The sequence below is a fragment of the Daucus carota genome, chromosome 2 (genome assembly GCF_001625215.2).
Source record: "Daucus carota subsp. sativus chromosome 2, DH1 v3.0, whole genome shotgun sequence".
Classification (NCBI taxonomy): domain Eukaryota; kingdom Viridiplantae; phylum Streptophyta; class Magnoliopsida; order Apiales; family Apiaceae; genus Daucus; species Daucus carota.
In genome coordinates, this window is record NC_030382.2 from 19,027,598 (window position 1) to 19,045,662 (window position 18,065).

Sequence of the window (18,065 nt, forward strand, 5' to 3'; positions counted from 1 at the left end):
TAGGTAGGTCTGTAAAAGCCTAATCTACTGAAATATTTCGATGTATGGTTTGTTTTGTTTTTAACTGCAGAAATGATTAGTGTGCTATATAAAGAGTCTGTGTGCTAAATTTAAATGTGGGCTTTTTAATAAAAAAAATATAAAACACATAAATTTATTCTATTTTAAATTTATTCTATTTTATAATAATAGTAATGATAATTAACTAACTGTAAAAAAAATATAAATAAAAGATTCTAATCAACCTACAATAAAAAAATAAAGTTAATTATATATATAAGTTAATTGTATATGTATACAAATATTATGGGCCGTAAATGGAGAAGCAACTTCGGAGGGAAAGGATGAATTTAGCTTTTCCCGAGATTACCCTCAGCTGTGATGTACTTGATCAATCGTTAATGAGTTTTTGAAGATGCAAGGGACTGAATGTACACATTCAATACATCGAGAGTTGATGTTTATGATTTTTTTTTAAGGGTTTATGTGTATGCATGATCATTCTTTAAGGTCCAATGTATTATTAAGCTGTATAATAAAAATAGAAAACAAAACAAAAAGAAAAGAAAAATTTGTGTTGAGTCGGTGAGAGAGAATTGGGGAAAGGACATATAAGTTTTAGGGTTATGTGTTTATACAGAGGATTCAATCACAGGGCAAAACAATTGATTTCAATATTTTCACATTCAAATTCATGTGTGCTTGACTATATATGTATATACGTGTATCTATATATGTGGATTGTCATGTTGTTTGTGGGCTTGTCCTGGCTGCTGATGATGGAGGTGTTGGTAGCAGTCGCCGGAGGTGCGATTATGGCGGAGACTGGGGTTGAGACGACGTTGTGATAGAAGGGCGAGATGAAGTAACACGGGGCGGGGGAGTTGTGGTTGGCAGCAAGTGGTGGTGTATTGGCGATGGGTGTGATTCCGGCGAGCACTTCACCCCTTGCATCTCTTATTCCGGATCAGTGGGTATTCCGGATCAATGGGTATTATTAATTTTCTTTATTAGAATCAGACTATATATATGTGTACTTGTGTTGTGATCAGTGGGTATACACCTTTCTTTGATAAAATAGTTATATATGTGTATATGATCATATTACTGGTTGAGAGATTTACTTGATGTGGATGTTAATTCGATATATAAATGAAGTATAGGAATTAGTTGCTATGATTTTGAGTTTATGATTGCTGGTCATTGATGTTTGATTTTCGGATATGGGTTTTGAGTAATTAGAGTTGTGGTATTAGAATTAAGTCAATTGTTGTCAAGCTTCCGCAGCGGTTATGCCCTGTTTTGCATATCTGTTTTGAAACTGTTAAGTTCGAATGCTATGCCTAATCTTTTTGTGATTATATGATCCTTGAAGTATAGATCAAGTACGAAAAAGAATTTCAAAGTTTTGTTAAACGAGCTATATGATATGTATGTTTTAGTGTGAGTTGAGCAGAAAATTCTGGGCAGGTGTGTCCTATTCTAGGCCCTGTTTTGCTACTTTAAACTTGAGCTTTGCTTCTGAAATTTTTACTGGAGTTAGATGTTAGTATCTGGAATATGTCATTAAAATTTTATACAAACAGACCAAATTTTCTATTTATTAAAATTCATAGCGTGGGGCTGGTTCTGCAGGACAGATTCAGGTTCCTGACTTGCAGGCCCTGTTTTACTCCCTTAAACATGGAATTTGGTTCTGAATTTTTTATAGTAAATTGGAATAATATATAGGAGTGTCTCATAAAAATTTCGTATTAAAAGGATAAATTCTCAATTTATTAAAAATCATAGAGTGAGGGATGTTTGAACTATTTGCTCTTGTTTTCTTTCTTTGTTAGTGCATAATATGAGGTTATACTTGGTTAATTGCATATGATTGATTATTAAATTGATTGGCTCGGCTAAACTTGTATATCTAATTAAACGTGTTTTGTGTAAAACAAATTAGCAATCCTGCTAAAAGATTTCATTATATGCTTAATGCAAGTAAAAGAAAGATTTTCTTATGTGTTTACTGCAAGTCAAGGCAGATTTTTATAGTAATAATTCATGTGTTAGCAATAGTATTGACTGGTTGTTGGTATTGCAAACAGGTGGATAAGACTATAAACAGAGGAGATGCTGCCAAATTTTCGTTAGAAATTATATGTATTTTAGTAGCTATAAAAAGGGTTATTTGTGCAATTATGTGCTATGTGTTTATCTGACTATGTGGTATGTATAAGCGAAGGGTAGCTATATATAGGTCCTAACGCTTTTCGGAATTAGTTAATCCGTCTGATCCGACGACTGAAAAACGAGACGTTGATCGAGGCATTGATCGAGACGTGATTGAAATGGGTATTCAGAAATAGCCAAGTGGTGTTGCAAGTTGAATTAAGGCGAAACTTAGTTATAAATAAAATCTTATCAGAATTTGGTAGAAGGGGATGATATGGTGGTATATAGTGTCATTAGAAGTCTGAGCTAGACATCGGAGTTAAGACAAGTATTTCTATTCTCAACTTGTAATTACTGCAAATAATTCTATTCTGCATTTATATTGAAAGGGCAAGCATTCTTATCTTCCTCGTGTGATTAAAGATAAGTTAGACTTCTCTATTGGTATATTTAGGGTTGACAACATTGCTAAAAATATATTATGCTCTTGGTAGCTGAGATAGCTACTTGGTCACATTGAGTTACATTGTGAATTTAAACTATACTCAAACCTTGGAAAGTCGATTGTGAAGGGGCTAGTGAATAGCCGGGGCTAGTGCCAATTAGATGCCTATTATGTACACTAATGATTGTTACCAGGAGGACTCTATGTCCGGGGCCCGTGACATGGACTTTGTTGTCTGAGGAACTGTGAAAGTTCATTTTCCTTTTTAAATAAAAATCTTTATGAAAATGGTGTCTAAATGAACGGACAACTTAATGAGATGAATTTGAAAGTTTTGCAAAAGGTTGGCGTAAGAGGCTAGCGAACCTAGTCCAGCTGTTGAGGCCAATTAGATGCCTATGGGGTACTTAGTGTCGTTACCGGTGGGACTTAGATCCAGTGACCGGAACGATCCGTCGTCGGTGGGACTTAGATCCAGTGCCCGAGACGGAGGACTTTACGTGGCTGATCACCCGTATTGTCAATTAATTATGCAAATGCATTGAATTGTTAATTACTTTTAGAAAAATATTATTCTAATGAAAGAACAGTTTGAAGGAAGTGATTTTGAAAGTTTCTACGGAAGATAGTTGGGAATATGAGAAAAGTAATTGTTTCTATTTAAAGCAAAATTGACCTTTCTATTTTAGCATATTAATGCACTTTAAAGTGTTGCATATCATCTGGCCCGCACACGTATAAATTTATGCGTTCGAGGAAACTTTGATTTATAGAAATTGTTTACATGAGTATTTACTTTTAATTCAAAGCCTTTCGATTAGAATTAATATTTATATCTTGTACCTCTTGTTTTGTATATACTTGCTGAGCATTATTGGCCACTCTTGCTATTATTTTCAACCCTTTCAGATAGGAATTGAGATGATCGCCTGTATAAGCTGCGCATAAGAGTAATGCTAGGTGAGATTGCCAGGGGTTTAAGTTTCAGCTTGATGTTCAGGTAGTGCATCCAGAGAGATGTCCACGAGAATAGTATTGATTAGAATTGTTTAACCTCTGTAGAGTTGTATAGTGCATTAATTTATTTGGTTTCCAGCTATTCTTCTAATCGAAGTCTACCTGGTAATGTAGTTTAAGTTGTAATAAGATATGATAGTTCTGATTTCAATGCTATATAACTTATAAGCGATCCTGTTTTTAGGGGGTCAAGGTGATTTTGGTTTAAATCTCTTTTAAAATATCCAGACTTTGAAATGTATGTTTTACCTTCTTCCGCAAATACAGGTTTTAAATGGTTTTTGTCTTAGTGGCACCAAATCCAAACCCCCAGATTTGAGGGATGTCAAGTATAGACCTTTAGCGTCAGTTAATTGGGCGACACTATAGGCCTATAATAGCGTCGGTTATCTAAAATGCCGACGCTATAGATCTGCCCAACAACTTCGGTTATTTAAAATGCCGACGCTATGGACGTGACAAACAATGCCGGCTGTATGAAATGCCGAACACTGTAGACCTGACCAACAGCGTCGGCTGTATGAATAACCGACGCCTAAAGTGTTTTTTTTCAAATTATTTTCTTTACAAAATATAATATTTTTATTTTTCTGTAGAAAATGTAATATTTTTATTTTCTTGTAAGCTTCTAGCATATCACCATTATCATAAAATATGCTCGAATTTATATAAGAAAAATGAACCATCACTTCCATCTTATTAATAAAAAAATATTACACAATTATTTATTACATGATCAATTTGGATTTCATTTAACAATTTACAACATAAACACCAACTCATATGCTATCATCGCTCGTTCCCCCCATTGTAGTGTCAGCTTGAGTCTAAAAAGTTACTGTTTTTTTTTTGTTAAAATCACCCTTAAAGGTATATAACTATGCAGCACCATCTTGTTCTAATTCAGCCGTCTAAAATCAACAACAAAGTCATTACTGCTGCAAAGAAAGACGTCATAATATAATATACTCACCTGAAGTTTGTTGTTTACTAAATGATTTACAAAACAGAATTATACAAATGATGATAACAGGAAAGCTGATATATATATATATTACCCAAAATGCACGTAACACACATGAACTCCTCCAAGGTCCTCCATCCCCTCATCTCCAGGTATCTTTTTAACCCTGACCTATATTTTAATAATGAAGAGCAAAAGTTGACACTGCCATCAAAGCTGTTGTAACCTGTTCGTTCATACCAAAAGTTAGTTTCTACCTTATCAAAGTCATTGCAAGTAAAAAGATAAAAAAATTCTCACAGGCTGTAACGCAAGACTAGTACAGAATTTCTTAACCATGTTAACTGACAGAAGCAAGTTGCCAAGTACTATGAACGGCAGCAATTTTCTCTTCATAGCGATATTAAAATACAGCTTATACCTCCAGATAGACATACTGTCATAGTGACATTCTCACCAGCTTTACATCTCATGCTCCCGTATTCTCCGAAAAAAGTACCTTAAACATGTCCTTCTGGTATTGGAGGATTAACATTGCCTTGACAGGTTGATTGCCAGCTACCATAAGATCTATCTTTAGAATGAAAGGAAAATATTTAAAAAGGGACATTATGACTATACGAGACAACGGGGTCATAGTTTATTTTTTATTTAAATATGTGTGCGTGTGTGTTCCCAGAAGATAAAGGTAAAGAAAAGATATGAATGTTGTGAAAGAATGCAAAAGTTCTTTCTCATGAAAGGCCTTTAATTGCCTAAATCGTTCTGCCTCTTGCTTTATTTTATGCGGATATTTGGAGGTTGAAGAATTTGAGGGAGAACTACCTTCTGATTTATCTGCATTACAGATGGCACATCACAGTAAGCAAGACATTCTATTTCCGCTAGCAAAGAGTCCCTGCAACATAATGGCATCTACATTTATATAAAAAAAAACTCTAAAAATTTGAAGTCTTAAAACAGAATATCTTTATAATTTTCAAATAGTAAGAAAGTAGCAGTAGCCCGTACCTTGCTACCGAGATATCCATTATTCGATGAAGATCCTGAACTTCCTATAGATTAAATACATGCAATACTAAAAGAGAACTTCTAACCGGCAAATTAGTAACCATTACCTAATAAATAAGGAGAGCTAACCATCACTTCTCCACTGTTCTGAGAAGTCATCACGACCTGGTCCTTTAGCATCTGATACTTGAAATTTTGTGAAGATCTGCGCGTTTGAGAAGAAAATCTGGGCCTAGGGACTTTGCCGAATAAGAGAACCTCCCCTGAAGGATCAAAATCATCTCAGCAGCAGCAGCTATTTGCGCATACTCCTGCTTTCCTTTATCAGTTTGTTGCAGTTGTAATACTGAAGGTCTCCTTGTGACAATCCCTACATTGACCAGTAACATGATCAGAAATAAAAGTACACAGAACCCTTGATATATGTAATGTATGGTAATTAAGTAGAGTCCAATAATTCAATATAAGAAAATTCTAACCAGATCCTCTAGGAAGAAAGTCCCTCCAACTATGCTCTCCAAGACCAAAGATTTCCCGGAACTCTGCTCTCAGAAAACAACCAACTAAATGCATAGTAGTTAGTTAAGCAATTGTTCTAGGCCTGGGCGTGGAGAGACGATGTGCTCTGCTGATATATACTACAGTATATAACTAACTGCATAGTAGTGCAATAGAGTGCAGTTTATAATCAAACAAATATGAATGCTAATATTAATATAAAAAGGAGACTTCACATTCTTTCTTCTTTCCTGATGCCTTGACAGCTGCTGCACGTTCTTCAGCGGCCTTCTTCTCCTCTTCAGTCTCCTCACCAAACAAATCAACATCGACATCATCATCCTCTGCTGCAGCAGCAGCCCTAAAAAATATATACATATATATCACACCTTGAGAGTTAAATCAATTCAATGTAGAATGAATAATTCTTCTGACATTTGACTTGTCAATACCAATGTCATTAATAAATGTGCAGCAAGAATCATCGGCTAGAACCAAATGAAAATATTCAGTCGCATTATAATACAAGTGACATCTCAGTGTTTAATATTTTATCAAAGATATGTGTTAATATAGTTACAAAGACACTCTTGGTCATTTCGTAAACTTTAACTGAAAGCACATGGAGGCTCAAAGTTTTGCTAGAGAGCAGATGCAGGCACCACCTGCTTCATCAATGAAAGCATTAAACATCAGATAAAAAACCATGTAGACAAGTAAAGATAGTTTTGCGGCGAACAAACGAAAGAAGCCACCATTTTCATAGTTCTCTCATCCAGTCTCGGATAATTAAGTTGCTTGTCCAAAATAGTTTTGTGGGATTGGCTTATGAAAATCATCATGTCTTGGCCTTTGAGTTTTTTATAATTATAGAACAATTAGGTTTACATTTTCTGGTTAGTTTACAACCTTAATCTCATATGCAACTCATACTGTAGAGCTTTGCATATACACAAAATTGTGAAAGGTAATAACTGGTGTATCTGTTACAAAATCCAATTCCTATTAAACATAAAAACGGACATGCATACAATATCATTAGAATCACCCGATGGCCCTGCTAACCCAACACCGATTCCACCTCCTTAAATGAGTGTCAAACGGATAATTCGGATACGGATATGCCTATATCCGTATCCGCAATGGCCGGATTCAAATACGGATAATATCCGCTTTATTTCGGATACGGATAATATCCGCTTTATTTCGGATACGAATAATATCCGCTTTTTCTCGGATACGATTGCGGATTTTTCGGACGGATATCAGATCTTTCGAATTTTTTTGACAGCACTACCTCCTTTCTTGTACACGCTCTGCAAGGCCAACTGCAAGAGGTGATACCGGTGGTTGGCTGATGTTAGTGATATGGGCGGCTGGGTGGAGGGAGGATGCCAGATGTTATTCCAGCTCCGTCTCGCCCGTATCACCAGATGGCTTTCAGCAACATTACAAATACGTTGCCAGAGGCCCATAAATTGTTGCAGCAAGCTGAAAATGTGCAATGGCAACGGTTTTGGGCTGTTAGTATTTTTGGCGTTGCCATAGCCAGCAAAGGCAACAGTTTGTGCAACATTTTAATTCCGTTGCCAAAAAGGCACGATTTTAAAAAAAAGGGACCCACCAAGCATTGCTTGGTGGGTCCCACTGCGACGTGGCAGCACTGCCACGTGGCACTCCAGCCACGTTGGACACTGCCACGTGGCCCCGCTGCCACCTGTCCCGCTGCCACGTGGGGTCCACTGCTGACTCATACTTTTGGCAACAGTTTTGGCAACAGTTTATTTAATGATGGCAACTGTTTTTTTATATTGTTTGCAACGTTTTTTATAGCTACTGCAACAGTTTTGTAATGGCCAATTTGAAATGTACTATTTATTTATATGACAGCCCAGTACATTATAGTACTTCTTTTCCAATCCAAATCATCAAACCCAAAAGAACATCAAAGTTGATAATATACTTCTTTTCCAATCCAAATCATCAAACACAACAGAATAACACCAAAGATGAAATCACCGTCTAGATAATTCGAAGTACCAGAATATATATATATATATCACAGTCGCAAATGTTCAACTGCTAGACATACATAGGCAAGTTCATCAGACTACCATTTTCAACAAAAGTAAATATCCATAGTTGTCCTAGATAAACAGCGACATGTAATATATAATTAGTACCAAAAGATCACTTAGTGTACTATGATAACTTCGTTATAACCTAAGAGCTTGCATCCCTGGTCAACGGAGTACCATTGTCATTGTCACTAGAAATGGTGGCACAAAGATCTCCTAAATTAATTTGTAAATTTGGATTTGCCTCGCTTAACTTTTTCAGAACCATAGCGAGCTTTGAATCTACTTCTTCCTGGACATCTTTTTTTACCTTGGCTTCAATTTCCACTTCGAGATTTTGCCTGATCTGAGATGTCAACTCCTGGATGTAAGTGTTCGTGGCAGGAGGGGTTGGAACCTCGGCAGACTTGATTGTTCGTCCAATAAGCCAAGACGGGCCATGTGTTTTACCATTAGTGACAAGATCATCAATGTTAGAACTACCTTCCCCTGTATTCACCGCTTTTTCAATTTTCTCCTGAAAATAACGCCATGATGAGATACTCACATTAGATACCAATTAACATGTTTTTACTGAGATTGACTAATTAACAAATTAGTTACTTACAAGTCTGTAGTTCATCACAGCAGTATTGGACTTGTACTCGTTTTTGGAATTTCTCTTGCGAGTTTTTAAAAAAACTTCTGCATCTGATGCTTCGGGCTGCCAAGTGTGATAATTTCAGCACACATTCAATTATAATTATTGAATTGAATTCTAAATAAGATAATATATCTTTATTTAAAAATAATAAGACCGTCTAGATCTGATGGGAACATATTATGACAAACAAAGGTATATAGTATGTGTACCAGTTTCTTCCGAATTTGGGCAAACGATACGGGACCAGCAGTGTGTGTGTCCGTATAGCATTTACGATTTTCCGTATTTGTCACAGCCTTTTTCTACAAAAACAAGAAAGAAAAATCACGCCATTATCTCACATAAATTCATACCATATAATGGACAAATTTATATCGTAAATTAAACACCTGTTCTTTTGGATCTGCCCAATGCACCAATAGCTGTTTGAATTCCTCCAATGGAATATCCTCTGACCTGTTTGCTAGCCTCTCCTCATCAGTCTCATATTTCTTATAATGATTCGTTTTAATGCGACTCTTGCACCCCCTCCAGGAATCACGAATTGACTCGAGACAATACCTTTCCAATTCGTCGGGAATAATGTATCGTTGCTTAAATGAACATCAAACAAAAAAGAATTAATATTCAGGATAGTGTACGAGAATTTTTATTTATTTAACTAAACTTTAGACTAAGTAATATAGTACCTGCACATAACTCCATAAATTAGTCTTCAAGCTTTTAGGAACTTTAGACCAATTTGTGTAAGATAGTGGCACACACCTCCGTAATGTTCCCAAAAAACTACCTAGCTCAGCTCTAGTTTTATCATCATCTGCTACTGGTTGGAGCTTGTCATTCATTCCAATGACAACTCTTTTGAGTACTGACCTCGTATGGACTTTCTCCATCGTAGTCTTTCCCCTGCGTCTTATCGGAGCTTCGTCTTCGTCTACAATTATGACATATAGAAAATAATAATAACAAGGATAGTTATTATGTGAATTATTTACAATTAAGATGACAACTTATTAATAAAAGGCACAACAAAGGCAGATGACAAAAAAGCAATATATATGGAGGATCTGTACTGTATTTTGTGGCATCCAGATGAACACACTAACAGTGCATAACTAGGGAATTTTGAGTGCCCTAAATGGACAAATCATTAATTGCTCGCCTAAGATCTAACAAGACCTACAAATTTCATTTAGATATCCTCATAAATTAGTATAGGTTATGCAGAAGTACATTCATTCCATTTTACAAAAGAATGTGCAATTTTTAGGTCTCATCTAAGTTTATATAATGGAATTATTTAGTGAATTATTTACAATTAAGGTAACTGCAAGTTACCTTCAACTTCTTCACTTTCCAGTAATGGGGAATCTTCACCAACAACATTTGCAGCCTTTGCTTGATTTGCAGTGCCGCCTACAGTTGTAGTACCATTTTCATTATCTTTCCCATGGCGGCTCCGCAAATTTTTATAAGCAAGCATCGATCCTGGTCCTTCTAATGGTAACTGAACAGCATTTCCAACCTTTGGTTGATTTTGTGCTTCCTTGTCAATTGCATCCTTGTCAGTTGCAGTTAAATCATTTGCTTTTGAGCGCGTTCTTGGTCCAATATGAACTTGTGTCTTCTCAGCTTTCTTGGTTTTCTGAAACGTGAATACAATCAGCGAAGATGAAGTACTAAACATTATCTTGGCTACTTATACAAATATGCTTTAATCTTGGCTACTAAACAGAAATAACAAATTCAAATAGCATCGACACACCTTTTTGGGCTTTTTCAAGGTTTCATCTTCACTTTTTTCTTCATCTTCAGGAATATAATCCCGATCAGCTTCCTCCTCCACATCTTTCCTTTCTTCCTGCATCGCTTCTTTTCCTTTATTCTTTATGAACCCAACTCTCAGACCAGTTGCTAGTGCAGGCAAATTATACATTCGATAAATTTCATTATTTCTAATGACATTCAACATTTTTATCCTTTCGTACTCTGTCATTGGTGGTGGTGGTGGTAAATCTAATTCCTGGAAGTAATTAATAATAAAATCACAATAAGTTTTGGCATGTTATTGAAAAGAATTAACCAGAATAATATGGCAAGAATTATTGATATTGACTAGCTACATCCAATTAAGAATTAACCAGAATTATTGATTATTACCTTAACATTATTTTCATCAGTGATTTCATTTTCAGCTGGTGGATTATCTACATCCAATTTCCTCTTCACAGGTGCAGAGCTAATTTTCTTAGGCGCCTCACTGACTTCTTTTTGATTGTTCACGGGCATTGACTTCTTGCGGCTGGTAACTTCAGTTAAATCTAGATTTTCTCGAATTTTGTCTTGTTGCTTGGTAAGACGTGGTGACCTCCTAGGACTGCAGACAATAACTGACTTCTTCTTTCTTTTTTGTTGTTGCAGTTCATGAGTTGTCACGTACATCCTTTTCGGCACTGCTACAAAAACAATCATAAAAGATTTATATGCAACAATGCAATGCATAAATAATTAAATAGATTGACAATATTGGAGAGTGTTAGATTTATTATACCTGCAAGAATATTAGGCCTTGGCCTTACGAGTACATGAGGCTGTGTCTTCAGTGGCTCAATTTTCTTATCGACCACATTATCGATATAGAAATCCAGGTGGCCACCATTGCCGGCTCTGTCAACCATTTTACACAGCTCTGCATCTGTTTGCAGTAATTCCCATTCCCCCAACTCGGCATTCATCGTATATACGCCTCCTATTTCAGTGTATTTGAGGTCATCCTTGACAAACTCCATCAGTACAGGTAAGGATAACAGGTCAGGGTTAGTGACTATTATACCCTCTTCTCCGCCAACATATCCTTTTTGCTGAAATTTGCCCTTGTGGTGAAATCTGAGTTTAACAATTTCTTCTCCCATCCTACACCAAATAGACAAAACAACATTAGAATCATTACTGGTAAATAACTTAAAACACTACAAGTACATAGCCCTAAACAAAATAGCATTAAAATACAATTAAAATTACAGGAGAATAACTTAAAACACTACAAGTACAATTAAAATTACAGGAGAAACACTACAAAGGAGAAATACAACTAAAATTACAGGAGAAATACAACTAACAGTACTACAGGAGAAATACAACTAAAATAGCATTAAAATATTACAATTAAAATTACAGGAGAAATACAACTAAAATTACAAGAAAGTATTTGCAAGTGAAAAATCTAAAGTACAAATAAACTACTGTAAGGCAAGGAGAGAAACACTACAAAGCATTAAAATATGAGTAAAGGGGGCAACAAATAATTTAAAACAACATAGAAAATATTCCACTTAAATAAACTCATATATAAGAATTATGAGGCAGGTTCCCTAGGTGGAATGCGGACTTTCCTAACTGGTACATCTTCCCTACACCAATTAACACCAGTAACTTGATTTCCTAATCCATAACCTCCTATCTCTAAACTTCGTATGGTATCGGTATCCATTTATAACGTATCCAGTAAACCTCCTAGCTATTGGATTAGGGCTCATGGCAAAAACTTCTATCTGTTTTGAAATGCCTTCTTTTTTCTCAAACTCTGCCTTCAACCACTTCCAAAATTCTTCAGTATGCTCTCTTTCTCTTTTATATCTTTTTGATGTTGCATTAGTATCAATTATTGCTCGATGTTCCCTGTAATGGACGTAGTTAGTAAAGATCTTTCCTATTCAGAATATGAGTAATTCGATATGGAATTTAAAAACTTACTCGATTAAATTCTCGATTTCCTTATTACCACAGTTAAATAGGATGTACCGATGGCATGTCTGCCATTGAGAATCTTTAAGATGAACAGCTTTTCCTTCCTTATTTCTTCTTGTACCAATCGGATACTCCATCTTTTGGGGAGAACTCTCAAATTTAGCAGAACTTGTGGTAATTTTCCCTGCGCCTTCATAGCCTAAAAATCTTGAACAAAAAATCAAACACTCCTCTACGAGATAACCTTCGGCAATAGATGCCTCGGGTTTACTCTTGCCGCGAACATATGACTTCAGTTTACATAAATAACGCTCGATAGAATACATGCATCTAATATCTGCCGGTCCTCCCCATTCAATTTCCTTGCATAAATGAACCGGTAGATGCACCATTATATCGAAGAAAGCAAGCGAAAAAATCATCTCAAATTGGCACAAGACTTCTGCAATTTCATTTTGTAGTCTCCTGAGCTCATCCAGATCAATAGCTTTGCTCCAAATATCTCTTAGAAATCTACTAAATCTTATCAAAGGTAATGCCACCTCGGGTTTCAATGCCTTCTTCACTGCAAATTGCAATAAATAATGAAGTATAAAATGAGCATCGTTGCTCTTATACCCCATTACTTTTCTTTCATCCATGCTCACGTACCGCCTGACGTTAGCTGCACAACCGTAGGGGAGTTTAGCATTCTGCAACACTGAGCAGAATAAATCTTTTTCTCTGTTCGTCATATCAAATATGGCAGCCTTGAACTCAATGTGTTTCCCATCAGCTGACAAAACTGGATGAAGCACCTTCCTGATTCCCATTTCTTGTAGATCCTTTCGAGCATTCAAGTGGTCTTTAGATTTCCCTCCAATATTTAACAGAGTACCAATTATTTTGTCACATATATTTTTTTCTATGTGCATAACATCTAGGTTATGTCGACATAAATTGTGACTCCAATATGGTAACTCGAAAAATATTGATTTTTTTTTGAAAGGGGAATCAGTTTTTACCGTCTTGACATTATTTTTCCCAAATCTGTTCTCAAATCCTGCTAATAATTCCATGATTTCAGTCCCTGTTAATGGATCTGGACATGTTCCCAATTCAATTTCACCATTGAACCTCTTTTTATCAAACCTCCATTTGTGATCAACATCCAAAAATTTTCTATGACTCATATAGCACATTTTTTTACTATTTTTGAGGTACATGGAAGACGTCTCATAGTGGCATACAGGACAGGCCAACTTACCCTTTGTGCTCCATCCGGATAGCATCGCATATCCCGGAAAATCACTTATGGTCCATAAAACAGTTGCACGTAAATTAAAACTTTGATCCGTGAAGGCATCATAAGTTTGTATGCCTAGCTCCCATAATTCTTTCAACTCTGAGATAAGAGGCTGCATATATATATCAATGCTGTTCTTCGGAGACTCTGGACCGGGGATAATTGTTGAAAGTATCAGATTTTCCGTCTTCATGCACAACCAAGGTGGAAGATTGTAGTTGACCAAAACAATTGGCCATGTGCTATGAAGTGTTTTCATGGTACGAAAAGGACTAAACCCATCCGCTGCTACACCTAATCTAATATTTCTCTTTTCAGATGAAAACATTGGATACTTTGCATCCAATGTCTTCCACGCCTCGGCATCAGCTGGATGTCTCAGTTTTCCGTCAGTTTTTCGTCCCACAGCATGCCATATCATAAGCTCTGAATACTCCTTGGACATGAACATTCTTTGCAGCCTAGGTTTTAATGGAAAGTAGCGCATCACCTTGGCTGGTACTTTACTGATTACCTTCTCCAAATTATTTTCACCAGCCCCTTTCTTTTCCACTATAATCCACCTTGAAACGCCACAAGTTCTGCAAGCATCTTCCTTTTCATTTACCCCCCAGTAAATCATACAGTCGTTTGGGCAGGCGTGTATCCTTTGGTAATCGAGACCTAAATCTTTAATGATATTTTTTGCAGCATTAAAAGATAAAGGTACACGTGCTTGTGGGAAAGCCTCTCGTATTAACTCTAAAAGATCCCCTAACCCAGATTCGGTGATTCCATGTACGCATTTCAAAGAATACAACCTGATGATAAAACTTAAGCTCGTAAATTTGGTACAACCAGGATATAATGGTTGTTTACCCTCTTCAAACCGACGGTACAATTTCTCAGCATGGACACTTGGTCCGTCAGACTGCTTATCTTCAAGGTTTTGCATATTTCCAACTGTCCGGTGAAATAATTCATCAAGATTGTCTCCAAAATTTGTACCAGCGTCATCCATATCTTCATTCATACCGAGATGTTGGCGAGAAATCTCAAACATCCATTTCGCATACATTGGACACGGACCATTGTAGACGAGATGGTCATATATTGTATCTTGACGACGCCACTTGTAATTCTTACAATTTTTGCAAGGACAAGTAATTTCATCCCCTGTGCTAAATCTAGAAAATGCATTTCGAATAAAATCTCTTACACCACTCATATATCCCTCGCTGAATTTCGGTAGTTCTGTCCACATTTCCCCCTCGTCATCCATAACAGAACAGTAAATATCAAGACGTTCCTAATTCATTCCAAAATATCAAAGACCGAGAATACAATAATTTGCAAAAAAATGACTCACAGAGGATCTCTTATAGTCCTTTAATCACACTACTACCATATAAATAATTACTTCCAGGAAACTAACAAGTTACAGGGCATCAAAATCAGACAACCCCAAGTCCCCAAATACTTGGACTTTAATTTTATACTACTCATGACACAAAAAACTATCCATGTATATTATCCAGTGCATCCATGTATATTATGTCCACAAAAAATATTTTAAAATCAGCATCCATGTATATTATCCAGTGCATATCATCTAAAACGATAAAGAGTCAAAATTAAATATTAAAATAAATTACATATAAATAAAAAATGACTAATCAAGAAATCTCCACATCAAGTAATTTAACTATATAAATACGAAACAAACGTGAGAGACGAAGAGATCGAGAGGGGGAGAGAGAGATACAGAGAGAGGGAGAGAGAGAGGGGGGGAGGGGAGAGAGAGACTGAGAGACACACACACACAGAGAGAGAGAGAGAGAGAGAGAGAGAGAGAGTGAGACTGAGAGAGAGAGACAGAGAGAGAGAGAGACTGAGAGAGAGAGACAGAGAGAGAGAGAGAGACAGAGAGAGAGAGATACAGAGAGAGGGGGGGGAGGGGAGAGAGAGACTGAGAGACACGCACAGAGAGAGAGAGAGAGTGAGACTGAGAGAGAGAGACAGAGAGAGAGAGAGACTGAGAGAGAGAGACTAAGAGAGAGACACAGAGAGAGAGAGAGACAGAGAGAGAGAGCAACAGATGCATACATACAAAATTAACAAATCTAGGAAGATATATACATACACAGGCAGAGAGAGAGAGAGAGAGAGTAACAAATCAAAAGTAACAAATAAAGCAAGATATACATATACACAGGCATATACATATACACATACAAGATACAAAATCGAGTAAGAATGTACCTTAAATTAAAGATGAAGATTCAATTCAGCCCTAATTGATCGAAGAACCCTAATTAGCTCTAACCCTCCCTTCGCTTTGAGTTTGAAGAACCCTAATTAGCTATTCCCTTTCTCAACTTTCCCTTTGCAGCCTCGAACAGTGCGGTAGTGGTAGCCTTCGAACAACCCTAGTTTTCAGCTCTTACAAACCCTAGCTCGACATTGAGAAATGAGGTTCAGTGAGGTATAGCTCGACTTTGACTTGGAGCCACAATTTTCAGACAGCGCGGGCATAGAAACGAAAATTGTTAAAACTTATCTTTTGTTTAACTAAAAATACGATATATGAATATATCTAAGTTTTGTGAAAAAATAAACAACCACATCACTGGTGTAGTGGTTCGTACCACTCACTCATATGTTGGAGGTCATGGGTTCGACTCCCATGTCCTTCTAACATTTACTTAAGTTTTTACATGTGAAGTCACAACATGCCATATCAGCTGTAGTACTGGGTCCCTATGGGTGACTCATATGCCACATCAGCAATGGTGGGTCCCCTATGGGTGACTCATATACGCCACATCAGCAATAGTGGGTCCCCTATGGGTGACTCATATGCCACATAAGCAGTAGCGGGACACTCATGTGGGACCCGCATATATAAAAAATATGGTTTCAAATAATTTGTATTTAAAAATAATTTTTTTTGCTTATACAACTTTTTGGCAACAGTTTATTCATACCAATGTTAACATAATTAAAAATCGTTGTAACATGCTCAATAAATAGATAGCTACGGCAACAGCATCTACGGCAACGCTAGAGAAAATTGTTGCAGAAGGCTAGTTATGGTGTAGTGAGCCAACCACCAGCCTTCCACCTTATTCTTGTCTCTGCCACACCTAAAAACCCCTCCCCCACCTTCATTCCTCCTGCACAGGTGACCAACTCGCCAAACAAACCAATCGCCATTGCCACCAGACACCCAAACCCTAATTCCATTTTTTTTTCCCGACCCCTGTATTGTATCTGTAAAGTACTCTTTTTCTTTCTTTTTATTCTTACTCGGCTGTATAATAATCTCAACTGCTCAATCTACTACTACATCTTAGTAAAACTAATTTTTACAATTATATTACATACTATATATTTTATTTATTATATATATGATATAATTTTAGTTATAATTTTAAAATAATATTACATGTAATTATCAGTGTTTTAAAAGTCGGCGATTAATCGGGATTAATCGTTGTTCGGTCGGCCACCGTCTCGATTAAGCGTTAATGGGTGAAAAAAGCGTTTTTTCTGGAAAATCGGTCAAAAGATGGTATAATCGGCAAAAATTGGTAAAAAATCGGTAAATTTAAAAATCATAGTAAAAAAATTTTAAAATTTTAAAATTAATTTTAAGACACATTGTACTATGGTCTTATAGAAAAGGGATATTTTGTGGATAAAGTCATTAATTTTTTAATTTATGAAATTATATGATTATAAATCTATTGTAAATATAAATATATTTATACTTATATTTATCTAGTTTAAAAAATAATATGAAATTGATTCCGATTAATGATCCAATTAATCACTCCGATTAATCCTCAATTATCCGATTAATCGCTAGACGGTGCCTTTACCGACTAAGTCCAATTCCCACTTTTTACAACATTGGTAATTATAGATTATATTATATTTTCAATTATATATTATAATATATTTTAAAATTACATTTTTATTATAATTTGAAAATTATATTATAATTATATATGTCAGATATGGACAAAGTATGCCCTATTCAAATATAAATAAAAGTCCCAGAAGAGTTTCGTAAATGATGCAGAGATTTAAATTATAAGATTTCATCGTGGAAGAAACAATCCAAAATCATTTTCTTCGTATGATCACACTAAGGTTTATATATATATATATATATATATATATATATATAGGCAACTGTTCAAATACAAACCACTAAAATAAAAACTAAAATA

The 18,065-nt window shown here is 35.9% G+C and overlaps 2 long non-coding RNA genes across 2 annotated transcripts; one reads left to right on the forward strand and one right to left on the reverse strand.

Annotated features, from left to right (window-relative positions):
• Window positions 1–351: 351 nt before the first annotated feature.
• LOC108206296 (uncharacterized) lies at window positions 352–3,831 on the forward strand. Its single transcript, XR_010288643.1, has 2 exons — window positions 352–991; window positions 3,515–3,831. It is a non-coding gene; the product is annotated as an uncharacterized LOC108206296 (long non-coding RNA).
• Window positions 3,832–8,266: 4,435 nt separating this feature from the next.
• LOC135150103 (uncharacterized) lies at window positions 8,267–9,134 on the reverse strand. The gene is made up of 3 exons (XR_010288415.1): window positions 9,026–9,134; window positions 8,781–8,876; window positions 8,267–8,690 (listed from the first exon to the last, which is right to left on the reverse strand). It is a non-coding gene; the product is annotated as an uncharacterized LOC135150103 (long non-coding RNA).
• Window positions 9,135–18,065: the final 8,931 nt, after the last annotated feature.